At 45.4% G+C, this 14450-nt stretch overlaps 1 protein-coding gene across 1 annotated transcript in view; it reads left to right on the plus strand.

The window, feature by feature from the left end:
• Window positions 1-415: 415 nt before the first annotated feature.
• PLD1 (phospholipase D1) overlaps window positions 416-14450 on the plus strand; it is a 209369-nt gene continuing 195334 nt past the window's right edge. The window contains exons 1-2 of the mRNA XM_084768482.1: window positions 416-534; window positions 10958-11107. The gene's annotated coding sequence lies outside the window, so the exon portion shown is untranslated. The remainder of the gene's footprint in view (window positions 535-10957; window positions 11108-14450) is intronic.

A 14450-nucleotide genomic window follows, 5' to 3' on the forward strand; every position in this document is an offset into this window, starting at 1 on the left:
TTTCCGGCCTCAGTTTCCTTACTTGTAAACAGGCAATAACACCCACCCTAGGGATTTGCAAGAATCCCACAGGTGACCTCCAACAAAGCCCGTAGTTTTAAGCATGTCATTTCAGGCCAGGAATATTTGCCTAGTTGATTTAGCTGTTGGCTTGTAACATGCGGGCCAGTCTGGGCGACTCGATGTCATAGACAAGGGCTGGACTCAAGAGAGTAGGCAAGCGAATTTGCTAAGAACAACGCTAGCGTGCGCAGCGCGGATAACTGCGGCTGAGTTGGGAAACTTGGAGAGAAGTAAGTTTAAGAACCCAGGCATGAAGGAAGGCCGGCGGCGGCTGCGGCTCTCTGTCACCGCGGCTGGCCGGCGCCGCCCCGCCCCACCCTGCAGCCGGCCTGGTGAGTTCCGGGCGGCTAGTGCGAGCGCCCGCCCTCCTCCCGCGGCCCCAGCTGCGCCAGCTGCGCGGGACCCCGAAGCCGCTGCCGCCGCCGCCGCCGCCGCCACCGCTGCGTGTGTTCCAGAGCCCCAGGCCCGCAGGTAGGAGCCGCGCGGCCCGGGCTGACGGGGCGTCCGTGGTCCTCGTGCTTCGTCCCGACTCTCTTGCCCCTCTCGGAGCGGATCTCAGCAGCCGCGGTCCTGGAGTTCCCTTGGGGACTTTGGAGTCCCACCCATAGTCTTAATTCCTGCTGTGTCTGCGCTGGCAAGAGAGGCGCACGCTGTGGCCTCAGCTGAGCGCAGAGCCGGGTCAACTGCTGTTGCCCTAGCCCCACTCTAGCCTCAAGTCCCTGGAGATGTCGGGCGTCCTCTGAAGGATGCACCCCACCCCATCTCCTCCGGTCTTGGGTGCAGTGGATCTGTCTGCTCCCACGAGATCCTCTCACGCTCCGGGAGCTCGTTAGCACTGTGGCTGAGCGGGATGGGGATGACACCAACATCCCTGACCAACCAGGAAGTGCTGCATTCCAGTGGCTTAGAGTCCAGCTGAAGCTCAGTCCCGGGCACTTAGCCACACAGCTGCTGCCTTGGAGTCAAAGAGTTGGAGGAGGGACAAGGGTAGCCACTAAGAGCAGGGCCTGTGTTAGGGAGTTGTTATTTTAGCTCAGTTTGGCACTGAGTTCTCGGGTCAAGGAGCGAGGTTCTTGAAGCCATTGGGACTGTTTGTTTGAAACAGTCTTCTGTAGCCCAGGCTGCACTCAAAGGCCATGTAGCAGAGGATGTCCCTTCTGCCTCCACCTCTCAAGTACAGGTCAGGACTTCTTAAGATTTTGCCATTTCCCCTATTGCCATTACCCTAGGGCTGCCTGCAACGCCTGTGTTTTCCCCACCCGCCCCCATCTCAGATCTCTGCCTTCTTCCTTCTGGAGGCTCAAAATACAGGTATAATATTAAGGACCACAGTGTGACAAAGCTTTCAGTCTTTCCCACACCACAGGGAGCTCTCTGCATTTGACCATTGCTCGGTCTTTCCATGCGATGAAGGAGATCTGTTGATCAGCCAGGCCCACCAATTTCAACTTACCCAACTCCTTATGACTTTCCTAACGCCTGTGGAGACTGGCTAGGTACCGAGGAATTTCAGAGGGCTGTGTTAGTGGCGCTGTCAAGGAAGCCTAAAGAGTGCAAGGAATCTGGTTTGAACTATTCTGTACCGCCTATTTATGCAAGAATTTCTTTTCCATCGTAAATACTTTGTGACCCACAAGTGAGTTTATACTCAGCTGTTTAGCTTGCATTTGTAAACAGCTTTAAACGATGTGTGGGGACCTTTTATTGTTGTTATGTAAGTTCGTATCTGAATTTTTATGAGCCAGTGCAATTAGCTTTCCAAGTAAAAAGCTTGAGTGGTGAAGGTTTTGAGGTGGTGGTGTCCTGGCTCGTTTGTTTCTGGCGCCACATTGTTTATACGCTGGTGGTCAGTTCTCTACAGGCCCACTTAGGATTATTGATTTACTGATAATTTGATGAGCACTATATACTTAATGGTGATCCTGCTCTTCAGAACTTTCCTTAGTATATATTTATGTGTGGTCTTAGTATTTATTATAAATGGTCTTATGCAACCCTGTGTGATAAAAAAAAAACACTACAGTGACAAAATTCATCAACCTTTAATTTCAACATATTTTAAAGATTTAGTTTACTTTTAGTTTTATGTGAGTATGGTGTGTGTGTGTGTGTGTGTGTGTGTGTGTGTGTGTGTGTGTGTGTATGCATGAGTGTGGGTGCCTAAGGAGGCCAGAAAAGGCCCTTACCCAGACTGGGTCCTATGAATTGAACTTAGGTCCTGTGGAAGGGCAGTATGTACTCTTAACAGCTGACCGTCAGTCATTTCAGTCTCACTTCTAAAGGTTTTTATTTTTTAATTTTTTATTTGATTTTGTCAAAATACACACAAGGTTTTGCCATCTTGACAACTTAAAAATGTATGCTGTACTCAATACCATTCTGTCACTGTGATAGCATCTCCCTCCTCCCCCCTTCCCAAACTACTTCTCAGTTTCCTTATGGGTTTAGTAACACTAATAATAAAGATTGCACTGCGAGCTTCAGTGCTCTCACTGAGTAAGGTTGGTCTTTTTTTTTTTTTTTTTTTTTTTTTTTTGCTTTAAAGAAATGCTCTTAATTTCTTTTTTTTTTTTTTTTCTTTAATTTGAGATGGGGTCTCTTGTATGGCCCTGGGACTCACTGTGTAGGTGACGGTGACTGAATTACTCATCTTTCTGCCCCAGTCTCTACCGACCAAACACTGGAATTAGAGGCCTGCACCATCACCCCTAGCTCAGGAGCTCAGGCTGGCCTCTCGAGCTTGCTAGGGTGCAGAAGGGATCATCCCAGCTCCCTCCACCCTGAGGACTGGGCTCACAGGCATGCATCGCCATGCCTGGCTTTGTGTGTCCACCTTAGGTGCGCTCCCTTCTACCCAAGCTCCCCTGTTAGCAGGAAATGTCCCCTAAAGAGGAAAGATAAAAGGCAGAGCCAGCTAGATGGCGATTAGTAAATCTTACCTCCATGGGTTGAGGAGCCTATTTGAGGGTCAGTTGGTAAGTTAGTGTGGGTTTGTGGTGGAAGCACCTTATGAGTTTAGCCCGCTACCGGTAGCAACAGGAAGAGAGCCATTCTTAGTATTTCTTCCTCTGGATACGTAACAACAACAAATAGATCTCAATAATTTTGTCCCCTTTAGCAGTACGGTAGTACCAAGTCCACACCAGGTAATGAGATGTTTTTTAGTACCCAAAGACCTTTCTGATGCAGCAAGTTGCTGGGTTTAACAATTTCCTGTCCCCTAAAGCCATATGCTAAAGATAAGTGGACCCAGCACATGACATATGGGCCTTTAAACCTGTCCTGAGTCCTTGTGTGCAAGGGAAAGGCGGTGCAGTGGGAGGCCAGGTTTTATGGTTACAGTCCTTTAAGCCCCACCAGCACAAATAAGATGTATTTGCTAGGGTGTGGCTAACAGATGTTTCAGGGTTCAGATGAGACTCGGAGCCTGCCTGGGACATTTCTGATTAGAAAGGGATTCACACAGATTGCATCATACAGTTCGATGGGAATGCGTTCTGATGCCGTGTTTCCCCTGAGCTCACAGTACAGTGTAAAATCTGGATCCCAGATGTTTTAGTGGCATGTTATTGAACAACAGTGTATGCTATGTAACCGCTGCATAGAATCAAAGTCTTTTCTGTTGTGAAATCGTATCAAATTCTAGATTTATTGAATAAGCATTATGACAAAATAAGATACACTGTTTATTTAATCAATACTTGGGTTTGAACACCATACAAAGCAGTCTGCAGATGTGAAAAACCTCGTTTATATAGATGAGGCTGTTGGAGGCACCTGAGGTCACAGTTTAGCATGAGGCAGAGCTGGGCTTCCAGCCCAGGCAGCCTGACCCAGAGCCTTTGTATTGCTGTCTCTCTAAGAAATTAGTCTTGGATTCTATCTCCCTAGCAAGCCACCTTTCTAGGTTTTTCTTCTCATTTTTTCCTTGTTCTTAGGCATAGATAAAATGTCAAAATGGCAACCATCATGAAGCATACACAATCAGTTCAACTCCTTCAATGTTTTGAAGAGGGAGGCAAAGTGGATTGGGGTCATTCGGCTGTGGGAGGTTGTGTCTACGGCTGAGTCAGGATCCTCTAACTCTAGGCTTCAAGGAGTAATTACCTAATGTTATCTATCTATCTATCTATCTATCTATCTATCTATCTATCTATCTATCATCTATCTATACACACACACACACACACACACACACACACACACACACACACACACACACAAACACAGACCCGCCAGTATTTTTTGAGCCTGGATCTCATGTAGGCCAGGTTGGCCTTGAACTTGCTATGTAACTATGTAGCCCAGGATGACTTTGGATCCTCCTGTCCCCACCTCCCAAGTGGTAGAATTGCGAGCCTTTGTTATTATGTCATAGCTCGATGGAGTTGTTGAGAACTGAACTTTTGGCTTCAAGCACGCTAGGAAGGCATTCTGCCAACTGGGTTACACCCCAACCACCACATTCCCATATTTTAATAAATGCTATGACTACACTGGGCCAATTTGCTAAATAAGGGTCCCAGTTATATCAAGAGGCCAGAGTGAAGTCTTGCACTGATTCTAGGCCATAGAGGTCTCACCCGGATTTCCAATCTCCATCACCAGATGGTGACACTGGCCTTGCCTCTAGGCGAGGGGAACATCTCACTGCATGACCCAAGGCTCGCCTCTGGTTGAGGGGAACATTTTATTTTGTACTTAATCATTTTTAAGCATTTGGGATCTGGAGTTGGAAATGTTCTGAAAGCCTCTGACGCACAGAGGAAAATCAGCCAAGAGCAGCAGGGAATAAAAATAGCCGCCTTAGTTCTTTAGAGGTGAGGAGAGTTAGTTCTGGGGCAAAAAAAAAAAAACCACACACAAAAACAAAACAAAACAAAACCTTGCAAACTGTATGTTGAAAACAAATTGTTTCTATTAGACAGTGATTGTAAGGCATGTGCAGACAGCACCTTTAGGAAAGCGAGACGGAGGAGCAGCATAGGGAAAAGGGAAGAGGAGCCCAGGGCGCACTGGGTGGAGGCAGGTCTCAGTGAAAAGCTTGGACACTCCTAGGAAAAGCCAGGCTTGACGAAAATCAAAGGTGTTGGCTTTCTTCAGGCCATCGCAATGTTTAAAGTGTTGCTCATTATGATAGTTTGTTTTCTGTTGCTATGATAAACAGCCTACCAAAAACAACTTGGGCAGGAAGGGGTTTATTCTTCAGGTACTACAGGCCTCTAATATCTGGTGGGCATGGAGGTAGGTAGTGAGGGCTCTTTTCCCAAACTCAGTTCACAGATGCCTCAGTTTCCCTACCTGTATAGTGAAGATAAAATAGCAGCGCATCTTACAAAATTTTCAAGGAGTGTAGCAACAGTGTCTGGGCAGTGTTCTGGAGGCAGGGCTGGCTGCACTGAAGACAGGAAACCATGTGCTTTTGGTAATTGCAACTTTAGAGTATGTGTGTTGACATCAATCTGGTAAGTTGTGTGTGTGTGTGTGTTTGTGTGTGTGTCTTTTTTGAGACAGACTCTCACTATGTTCTATGTGGCCCAGGCTGCCCTCAAATATGTGACTATCCTGGTACATCTGCCTCTAGAGTGTCGGGGTTACATGTGTGCTACCAACCCCACTTCATTGCCATTAATCCATAAAAATATCATAACATTTAATTGAATGGACATAATTTATTTCCAGTGTTTGTACATATGGACATGTATTTTTAAAAAATGTTTTGAAATCAAAAAGTCAGGCGTTTTGTTGATATGAGAGTGAGCTAGCTCATGCTAAGTTGAAAGAAACTTCCTTCACATTCTTTAGCTTCATCTTAAACATGAGGAAAATCCCCCTGGCAATATTAAAATTTTATTCCCTTTAAATATTTTAAAATGCATTCTTTGTGTGTGGTGTATATGTGTACACTGGACTTTACTTTTTTGAGATATAGTCTGTCACTGAGCCTGAAGCTCACCATTTTGGTTAGCCTGGTTGGCCTTGAGCTTCCAAGATCTGCCTGGCTTTGTCCCTCAGTACTGGTTTTACAGGTGAGAGTGACCATGTCTGGCTTTTTTTCTTTAAAGATTTATTAATTAACATGTGTTCTATGTATGTTTGTATATGTGAAGTTTTGCCTAGGTGTGTATGTGGGGGTGTGAGTGCACCTGTGAGGGGGAGTGAAGGCTAGATAAGGGTGGCGATGTCCTCCTCAATCACTCTCTCCCTGTTACTTTCAAGCAGGGTCTCTCCCCGACACTGGAACTTGTATTTTCTTTTTCTTTTCTTTTCTTTTCTTTTCTTTTCTTTTCTTTTGTTTTTGGTTTTATGAGACAAGGTTTCTCTGTGTAGCCTTGGCTGTCCTAGACTTGCTTTGTAGACCAGGCTGACCTCAAACTCACAATGATCCACTCTCAAGGGATTAAAGGTGTGCGCCACCACACCCGGCTGGAACTTGTATTTTTCTAACTAGGCTGGCAGCTAATCAGCTCTGGGGAAACCCCAGTGGCTCACACCCAACCCCCTCCATTGACGTTTCAGGAATGTGCAGGATGCCTGGCTTGTTGTATGGTATCTGAACTCCAGTCTTCATGATTGGGCAGTTGGTGTTCTTAACCTCTGATTCCTCTTTCCAGCCCCCATGCCTGGTGCTTTAAATATGGGTACTAGGGATTTCAACTCAGGTCCTCTAGCTTCAACTCTGTATACTAGAGGATGGCCAGTGCCATGGATGATGCTCAGGAGGATGGCCAGTGCTGCGGATGGTGCTCAGGAGGATGGCCAGTGCTGCGGATGGTGCTCAGGGGGATGGCCAGTGCTGTGGATGGTGCTCAGGAGGATGGCCAGTGCTGCGGATGGTGCTCAGGAGGATGGCCAGTGCTGTGGATGGTGCTCAGGAGGATGGCCAGTGCTGCGGATGGTGCTCAGGCCTTCCTGCACTTTAGTTAGGCAAGCTCTGTGCTGGAGATATCAGCTTTAGAGGCCTATGGAGAACACACACAGACGATGGATGGAAGTGTTGACTGTCAGGGACCTACGCCATAAGAACAGGTCTCTCATTGGACTTAAGACCTAACCAACAAGCAGGAAACCATGCCTGCTACTGGCAACTTGCTAACCACTCAGTGCTGGTGAAGTCATGGCTAGTGGAGGAGAGCCTACAAATTGCTAATTTACTCAGCCATCAGATTCCCCAACAACAATCTATAAACTTACCCACAGATGAATGTAGTCATGATATCTCATCAGGGCAATTTCTCTTTGCAACACACACACACACACACACACACACACACACACACACACACACACACACACACCCCACAGCCAATCAAAATGCAGAGTTGTGCAACCCAGTCCCAACAGATAGGTCTACAAAACATTCCTGCATCTAAGACTCAGGGGCCATTGTAGAAGAGAGGGCAGAAAGATAGTAAGGCCAGGGAATTTTCTATGAGACTATGTCTCCTAGTAAGGACAGATGCTTCACCCATAAAAGTTTCAGTGATATCACTACCTAAGCCTGAACTGAGCACCTGTAGATAGGCCAAAGTAGGTGAGGGAAAGCTCATGTGAGGCCTCAATCCTACACAAAGACCTTCAGGCAACTGAGGAAAGCTGGGAGTGCCAATGATCATCCCTGAGAATACAGAAGAAACATCACACTAATTGAGCATGTGTGTGTGTGTGTGTGTGTGTGTGTGTGTGTGTGTGTGTACGTACGTACGTACGTACTACGTATGTATATACATATTTACATGCCATAACAATTAGTGAAAAAAGAGGCCATGGGTTTAGAAGAGCAAGAAGAAGCATACGGGAGGGTTGTAGTTAAAAAACCAGAACCCAGGCTAGTCTTGGTTTTGAGAAACTACAATAATTGTTTCTTTGCATCACCTAAGAGTGCTTTTCCCAAGTGAGCTCTTCTATGAAATCTGATGCATGAAACAACACAATGGTAACTGTTTTGTTCTGTTTTTTGGGGCAGGGGAGGGAGGCAGTGCTGGGGATTGAGCCCTGGGCTTCCTGTATGGAAGGCAAGCACCCTAAGAAACAAACTCCCAGTGCAGGGCTCCTGTCCAAGCAAGAAGGTAGATGCATGTAGTTGGTAATAACAAAAGTTAGATTTTATCCTGCTGAGGGGCATCACACAATGTTCACACTTTAAATTCCTAACTACAGTCTGAAGCCTGTCTCTCCAGGGCTGCTCACCTGGGCGATCGTCTTCACTGAAAGTCAGGTCCAGTCTCTAACAGAGGTCTCTGATTCAAGGGTCCAGTGGGCATCATGGGGCTCTAGGGCTGTATCTGCTTGTACTGGCTGGTTTTGTGTGTCAACTTGATACAAGTAGAGTCATCATAGAGAAAGGAGCCTCAGCTAAGAAAAATACCTTCCTGAGACCCAGCTATAAAGCATTTTCTCAATTAGTGCCAATGTGGGAGAGCCCAGCTCACCGTGGGTGGTGCCATCCCTGGACTGGTGGGCCTGGGTGCTGTAAGAAAGCATGCTGAGCAAGCCATGGGAAGCAAGCCAGTGAGTGGCAGCCCTCCCTGGCCTCTGTATCACTCCTCCTCCAGGCTCCATCCCTCCTAGAGTTCCTCTGATAATGGAAGTGCAAGCCACATAAACCAGTTCTTCCTCAGCTTGCTTTTGGTCATGGTGTTTTGTGGCAGCAATAGAAACCCTAACTAAGACATTGGTTATCTTGAGTGAATGATGTCACTGGGCTCTGGTCATCAGTTGCGCCTCTGGTGTAATGGGGATCCTGACTAAGCTATGTTTACATGTCTAAACGGCGGCATTTTTCACTGTGCTCATTACAATGCCTCCTTTGCTCCTGTCCCCCACCCCCACTCCTGCCATCCTCTGGACCTCAGAATCCAGGGCAGATGCAAATATATGACCTTCCCCTTGTTACAGTCCAGAAAAGACAAGGAGCCCACTGCCTTTTGGTTTTCAATATTTTTGAAAGAACAAATATGATTTACTCACATCTAAGGTGACTTTTAAATGTAATTTCTTCTTTAAGTCAGTAAGTCAAAATGAAAACAGAAACCGCTTTAGTAATTTGTGCCAGAATAAAATCCATATGATTATTTCACAAAGTAACTTGGCGATATGTTTAATATAGACAAGTATTTTGATTTAAGAAATATAAATGGAAATAATCCGAAGGAAATAAAAATGTATAGGACATATGTATTATAGTATTCTATAGTCATGATTTTTAATTTTTGACATGGGGTCTCATGCAACCCACATGGGCCTTGAACTCACTACAGAGCTGAGAATGCCTTGAAACTCGTGAGTCTCCTGCCTCCTCCTCCCAGGTCCTGAGGTTGCACTTACATTGCCACTACAGCCCAATTTATAACAACATTTTTGTAACTGATAGAATTGGCTTGTTCTGAGACCTGTATTTTACATTCTCAGGAATTTAGTGAGCTAATTGTGAAAGCATGCTATTACTTAAAAAAAAAAATCCAGATTTCCGAGGCTGATGAGACGGTGCTGAGATTTAGAACACTGGCTGCTCTTCTAAGCACCAGCAGCATGTGACAGCGAACACCTGCCCTGTAACTCCATTTCCAGAGGATCCAGTCCCTTCTTCCGGCCTCTGCCCACGGTGCATGGATATATATGCCGGCAAACATCACAAACATAAAAAAAAATTCTGATATAAAATTTTCTAAATTTACATTAAATAAATTGTATTGACAGCTAAGGCTGTTGTTTCTGAAAACTCACCTTTCATTGGTTATTATCTTCATTGCTTCTATCGTATGAAATTACACGTTGTTTTTGTGCAGTAGAAATGCGGTAAAGTACTACATGTATCTTCCCAAGCTGTGGTCATGTGGGTAGCTTGAGACTAGCTATGGTGGAAACTACGGCCATCGTGGAAACTGCAAGCACTGCAGCGAGGCCTCCCTTCTCTGCCTGCAGCTTACTCCTCGGTCCTACTTCTGACCCGTCCCCTTCTCGGGAAGAGCTATTCCCCATCGCAGCATTTCTAAGTCTTGCCAAAGAAACCAGGGAGGAACTCGCCTGAATGCAGAGCCTCCTTAAGGTACCATGGCGCACTTACGAGATTGAGATTTGGTGTGGGGGCAGGGGGTGGGGCGGATATGGGACTCAAAGGAGTACTTTGTCAGTTTTCTTCAGACTTTGGCCATCCCTCAGTGCCCGCATGGCCCCTCCCGACCGTTCTTCCTAAGAAGGCCCCTGCACCCTCGTGTCTCACTTAGCGTCAGCTACCTCAGATGCTGGGCCCTGGTAACCTAGCTTGATAGCCTTGGTTTTGTGCTTAGATACAAATTCTGGTCAGGAGAAACTGTTACTAGAGGCTGTTATTTTGGGTTACTCAATGCCACGCCTTGCCCTTCTTTGGTTCTTTTCAGCTTGTTCGCTGCTGTTCTTTCTTTTCTTTCTGACTGGGGCATCTCGCCTCCAGTTGTCTATATGTGTCCTTGGACATTGAAAGCTGTCGCCTGTCTTAACCACATTGATCTGTCCATTGCTTCTCCTGATTTTAGCCTTTGCCTTGGGTTGTTCCAATGCCAGCCATGTCTGCACAAGAACTTGACCCCCAAGAGAGCACAGGTGTGCCTGCTACTTAGCAGGTGGTGATTAGCTACTTGTAAGACCAGCCTGCCTGCCCGTTATTAAATGGTGGCGGGCGCCTTTAATCCCAGCACTCCGGGAGGCAGAGGCAGGTGGATCGCTGTGAGTTCGAGGCCAGCCTGGTCTACAAAGCGACTCCAGGATGCAGCCAAGGCTACACAGAGAAACCCTGTCTCAAAAAAAAAAAAAAAAAAAAAAAAAAAAAAAAAAAAAAAGGAACTAACCTTGGTCTCAATCCTGGGGTCCCAAGCCACTCAATTGTTTCTCTCATCTTTCTCCTCTGCCCTCCCAGATGCTCAGCGCTGAGGTACCACGGCAATTTGGAACAAGTACTGCTGTCAATAGACAGGAAAGAAAACCTGGGACTCTCTCTGCGAATGCCATCTTTCATTTTCAGAAGACTCATAAGGACCTGATTCAGTTGTATATATTTGTCCTGTGGGTGAGTCATCTGTGACTGGATGGGTCAAGCAAACCGGAGGCAGGGGATGGTAAACGTAATAGCTTTGGGGGATCTTTTCCCTTTTTTTTTGTATTCTAACATTAGCTTTTGGTTGGGATGCTTTGGACCAGGAGGCCATCTCTCACCTTACAAACTACCAGGAGGCCAGAAATATGTGTTGGTAGTGTGGGTCCTGACTCACTTCAATGAAAGAAATTGGATAGGGTCGACTAGCATTGAGGTCATTTCTGCAGATCTGTTAGCAAGGTTAAAACCTTCATCCTGTGTTCATAGGGGTCCCCACTCACATTGGCGCTGGGGATTCTACCAAGCCAAGGGTGTTCCCTAGGTGCTATTGAGTCTACAGTGTGATTCCAGGAGCACAGTGCTGACAGTCTAGGCCTTGAGGGTATGGCTAACCTCTGGCCCTTACGCTGCATGTGGCTGAGAATAGCTATGCATTTGGCCCAACACAAATATGTAAAAGTAGCTGAGACAGGAAAGATTTTTCTATCCTTTTGGTGCAGTTCTCAGTAGTAGAGTTGGTAGGTGATGACACATGGCAGTGCTGTGACGTTAGGAGGACAGACACAGCTGCTTGCACACATTTGAGCCAGCCCTGAATGACATGGATGAGTTTCGGCAGATCACCTGAAGTGGGCTGCTATTTTGATCTGATAGGAGGGTTCAGCTTTCCTTGATACTGATTTTCAAACAATATTATGGTGTCGGCATTTACTTTTCCCTAAAACTGATGTGTTAAAATCCCCTACCCTCAAAGCTGTGGTGATATGAACTGGCCTCTTTGGGAGGTGATTACATTCTGGTGGCTACTCTTTCCATATCTCTTCAATATAGCACTTGAAGTTCTGGCTAGAGAAATTAGACAACAAAAGGAGATAAAGTGACTTATGTGCCTGCTACTTAGCAGGTGACGATTAGCTACTTGTTAGATGAGCCTGCCTGCCTGTTATTAAATGGTGGCGCATGCCTTTAATCCCAGCACTCAGAAGGCAGAGGCAGGCAGATCGCTGTGAGTTTGACGACAGCCAAGGCTACACAGAGAGACCCTGTCTTGAAAAACCAAATAAAATAAGGAGATCAAGTGAATCCACATAGGAAATGAGGATGTCAAAGTATCACTATTATGAGATGATATGATAGTGTATATAAGTGACCCCCAAAATTCCACCAGAGAAGTCCTACAGCTGATAAACACCTTCATCAAGGTGGCCACATATAAGATTAAAAAATAATCAGTAGCCCTTCTGTATACAAATGATAAATGGGCTGAGATAGAAATTAGGGAAACTACACCCTTCACAATAGCCACAAATAATATAAGGTATCCTGGTCTAACTCTAACCAAACAAGTGAAAGACCTCTATGAAAAAAACTTCAAGTCTCTGAATTAAGACATTGAAGATAGAAAGATCTCCCATCTTGTGGGATTAGGAGGATCAACATAGTAAAAATGGTTACCTTATGAAAAGCAAGCTACCTACAGATTCAGTGCAATCCTTATCAAAATCCCTACACAATTCTTTACAGACCTTGAAAGATCAATTCTCAAGTTCAAATGGAAAAACAAAAAACACAGAATAGCAAAAACAATGCTGTCAATAAAAGATCTCAAGCTGTACTATAGAGCAACAGTAATAAAAATGGCATGGTATTGGCATAGGAATAGGCTGGTTGATCAATGGAATTGAGTTGAAGACTCAGAAATAAACCTACACACCTATGGACACTGTTTTTGATAAAGAAGCCAAATCCATATAATTGAAAAAAGATAACATCTTTAACAAATGGTCTGGTCTAACTGTATCTCTATGTGTAGAAAAATGAAAATAGACCCATATTTATCACCCTGTACAAAACAAAAGTCCAAGGGGATTAAATACCTCAACATAAAACCAGACACAATAAATCTGTTAGGAAAAAAAGTGGGGAAGAGCCTTGAACTCATTGGGAGACAACTTCCTGAACAGAACACCAACAACTCAGGCTCTAAGATCAACTATTAATAAATGGGACCTCAGAAAAATGAAAGCTTCTGTAAGGCAAAGGGCACTCTCAACAGAGCAAAATGACAGCCTATGGATTGGGAGATCTTTACCAACCCTTCATCTGACAAAGGGCTAATATCCAAAATATATAAAGAACTCAATTAACCACCACCAAACCAAATAACCCAATTAAAAAATGGGGTACAGAACAAACAGAATTATCAGAGAATTATCAACAGAGGTACATTGAACAGCTGAGAAACACCTAAGGAAATGCTCAATGTCCTTAGTTATCAGGGAAATGCAAATCAAAATGACTCTGAGATTCCATCTTACACCCATCAGAATGGCTAAGATCAAAAACTCAAGTGACAGCACATGCTGGCGAGGATGTGGAGAAAGAGGAACACTCCTTCATTGCTGGTGGGAGTGCAAACTTGTACAACCACTTTGGAAATCAATCTGGTGCTTTCTCAGAAAACTGGGAATAGCTTTACCTCAAGACCCAGCTATACCACTCTTGGGCATATAACCCAAAAGATGCTCCACTATACAACAAGCACATTTGCTCAACTATGTTCATAACAGCTCTATTTGTAATAGCCAGAATCTGGAAACAACCCAGATGTCCCTCAACCAAAGAATGGATAAAGAAACTGTGGTACCGTTACACATTGGAGTACTACTCAGCTATTAAAAGCAAGGAAATCTTGACATTTGCAGGCAAATGGATGGAACTAGGGAAGATCATCCTCAGTAAGGTAACCCAGACTTAGAAAAACACACTACTAAGTGGGGGGATCAGAACAGATGCTGGACTCCAAGTGAGAGTGATATGGAAGATTGGGGGGATGGAAGGACCCAGAGGGTTCAGGAGCCCCACAAGGAGACCATGAAAACCAGTGGATCTGAGCCCAAGGGGAGGCTGCACAAATTACTGTACTAACCAAGGACAATGTATGCAGTGAACCTCGATGCCCTGTTCAGGTCTAGCCAATGGACAGCTCATTCTCCATGGTTGTGTGGAGAGCAGGGACTGACTCTGATGTGAACTCTGGTGCTACCGGTTTGATCACTTCCCCTTGGTGGGGATGCCCAGTGCTCACACAGCCAAAGGGGAAGCAGGCTATCCAGATGAGACCTGATAGGCTGAGATCATATGGTGGGCGAGGAGGTCCCCTTCTGTCACAGGTCTAGTAAGGGGAATAGGGTAGAAGAAGGAGGGGGGGGGGTGGAAACCGGAAGATACAAGCAAGGAGATAAATTATAATAAATTTAAAAAGATTCCTGTGGCTCTCCTCATGAGTGGGATCATTGTCCATTCTAGGCCTACA

Source organism: Acomys minous (genome assembly GCF_964271855.1).
Source record: "Acomys minous genome assembly, chromosome: 19".
Taxonomy (NCBI): Eukaryota; Metazoa; Chordata; class Mammalia; order Rodentia; family Muridae; genus Acomys; species Acomys minous.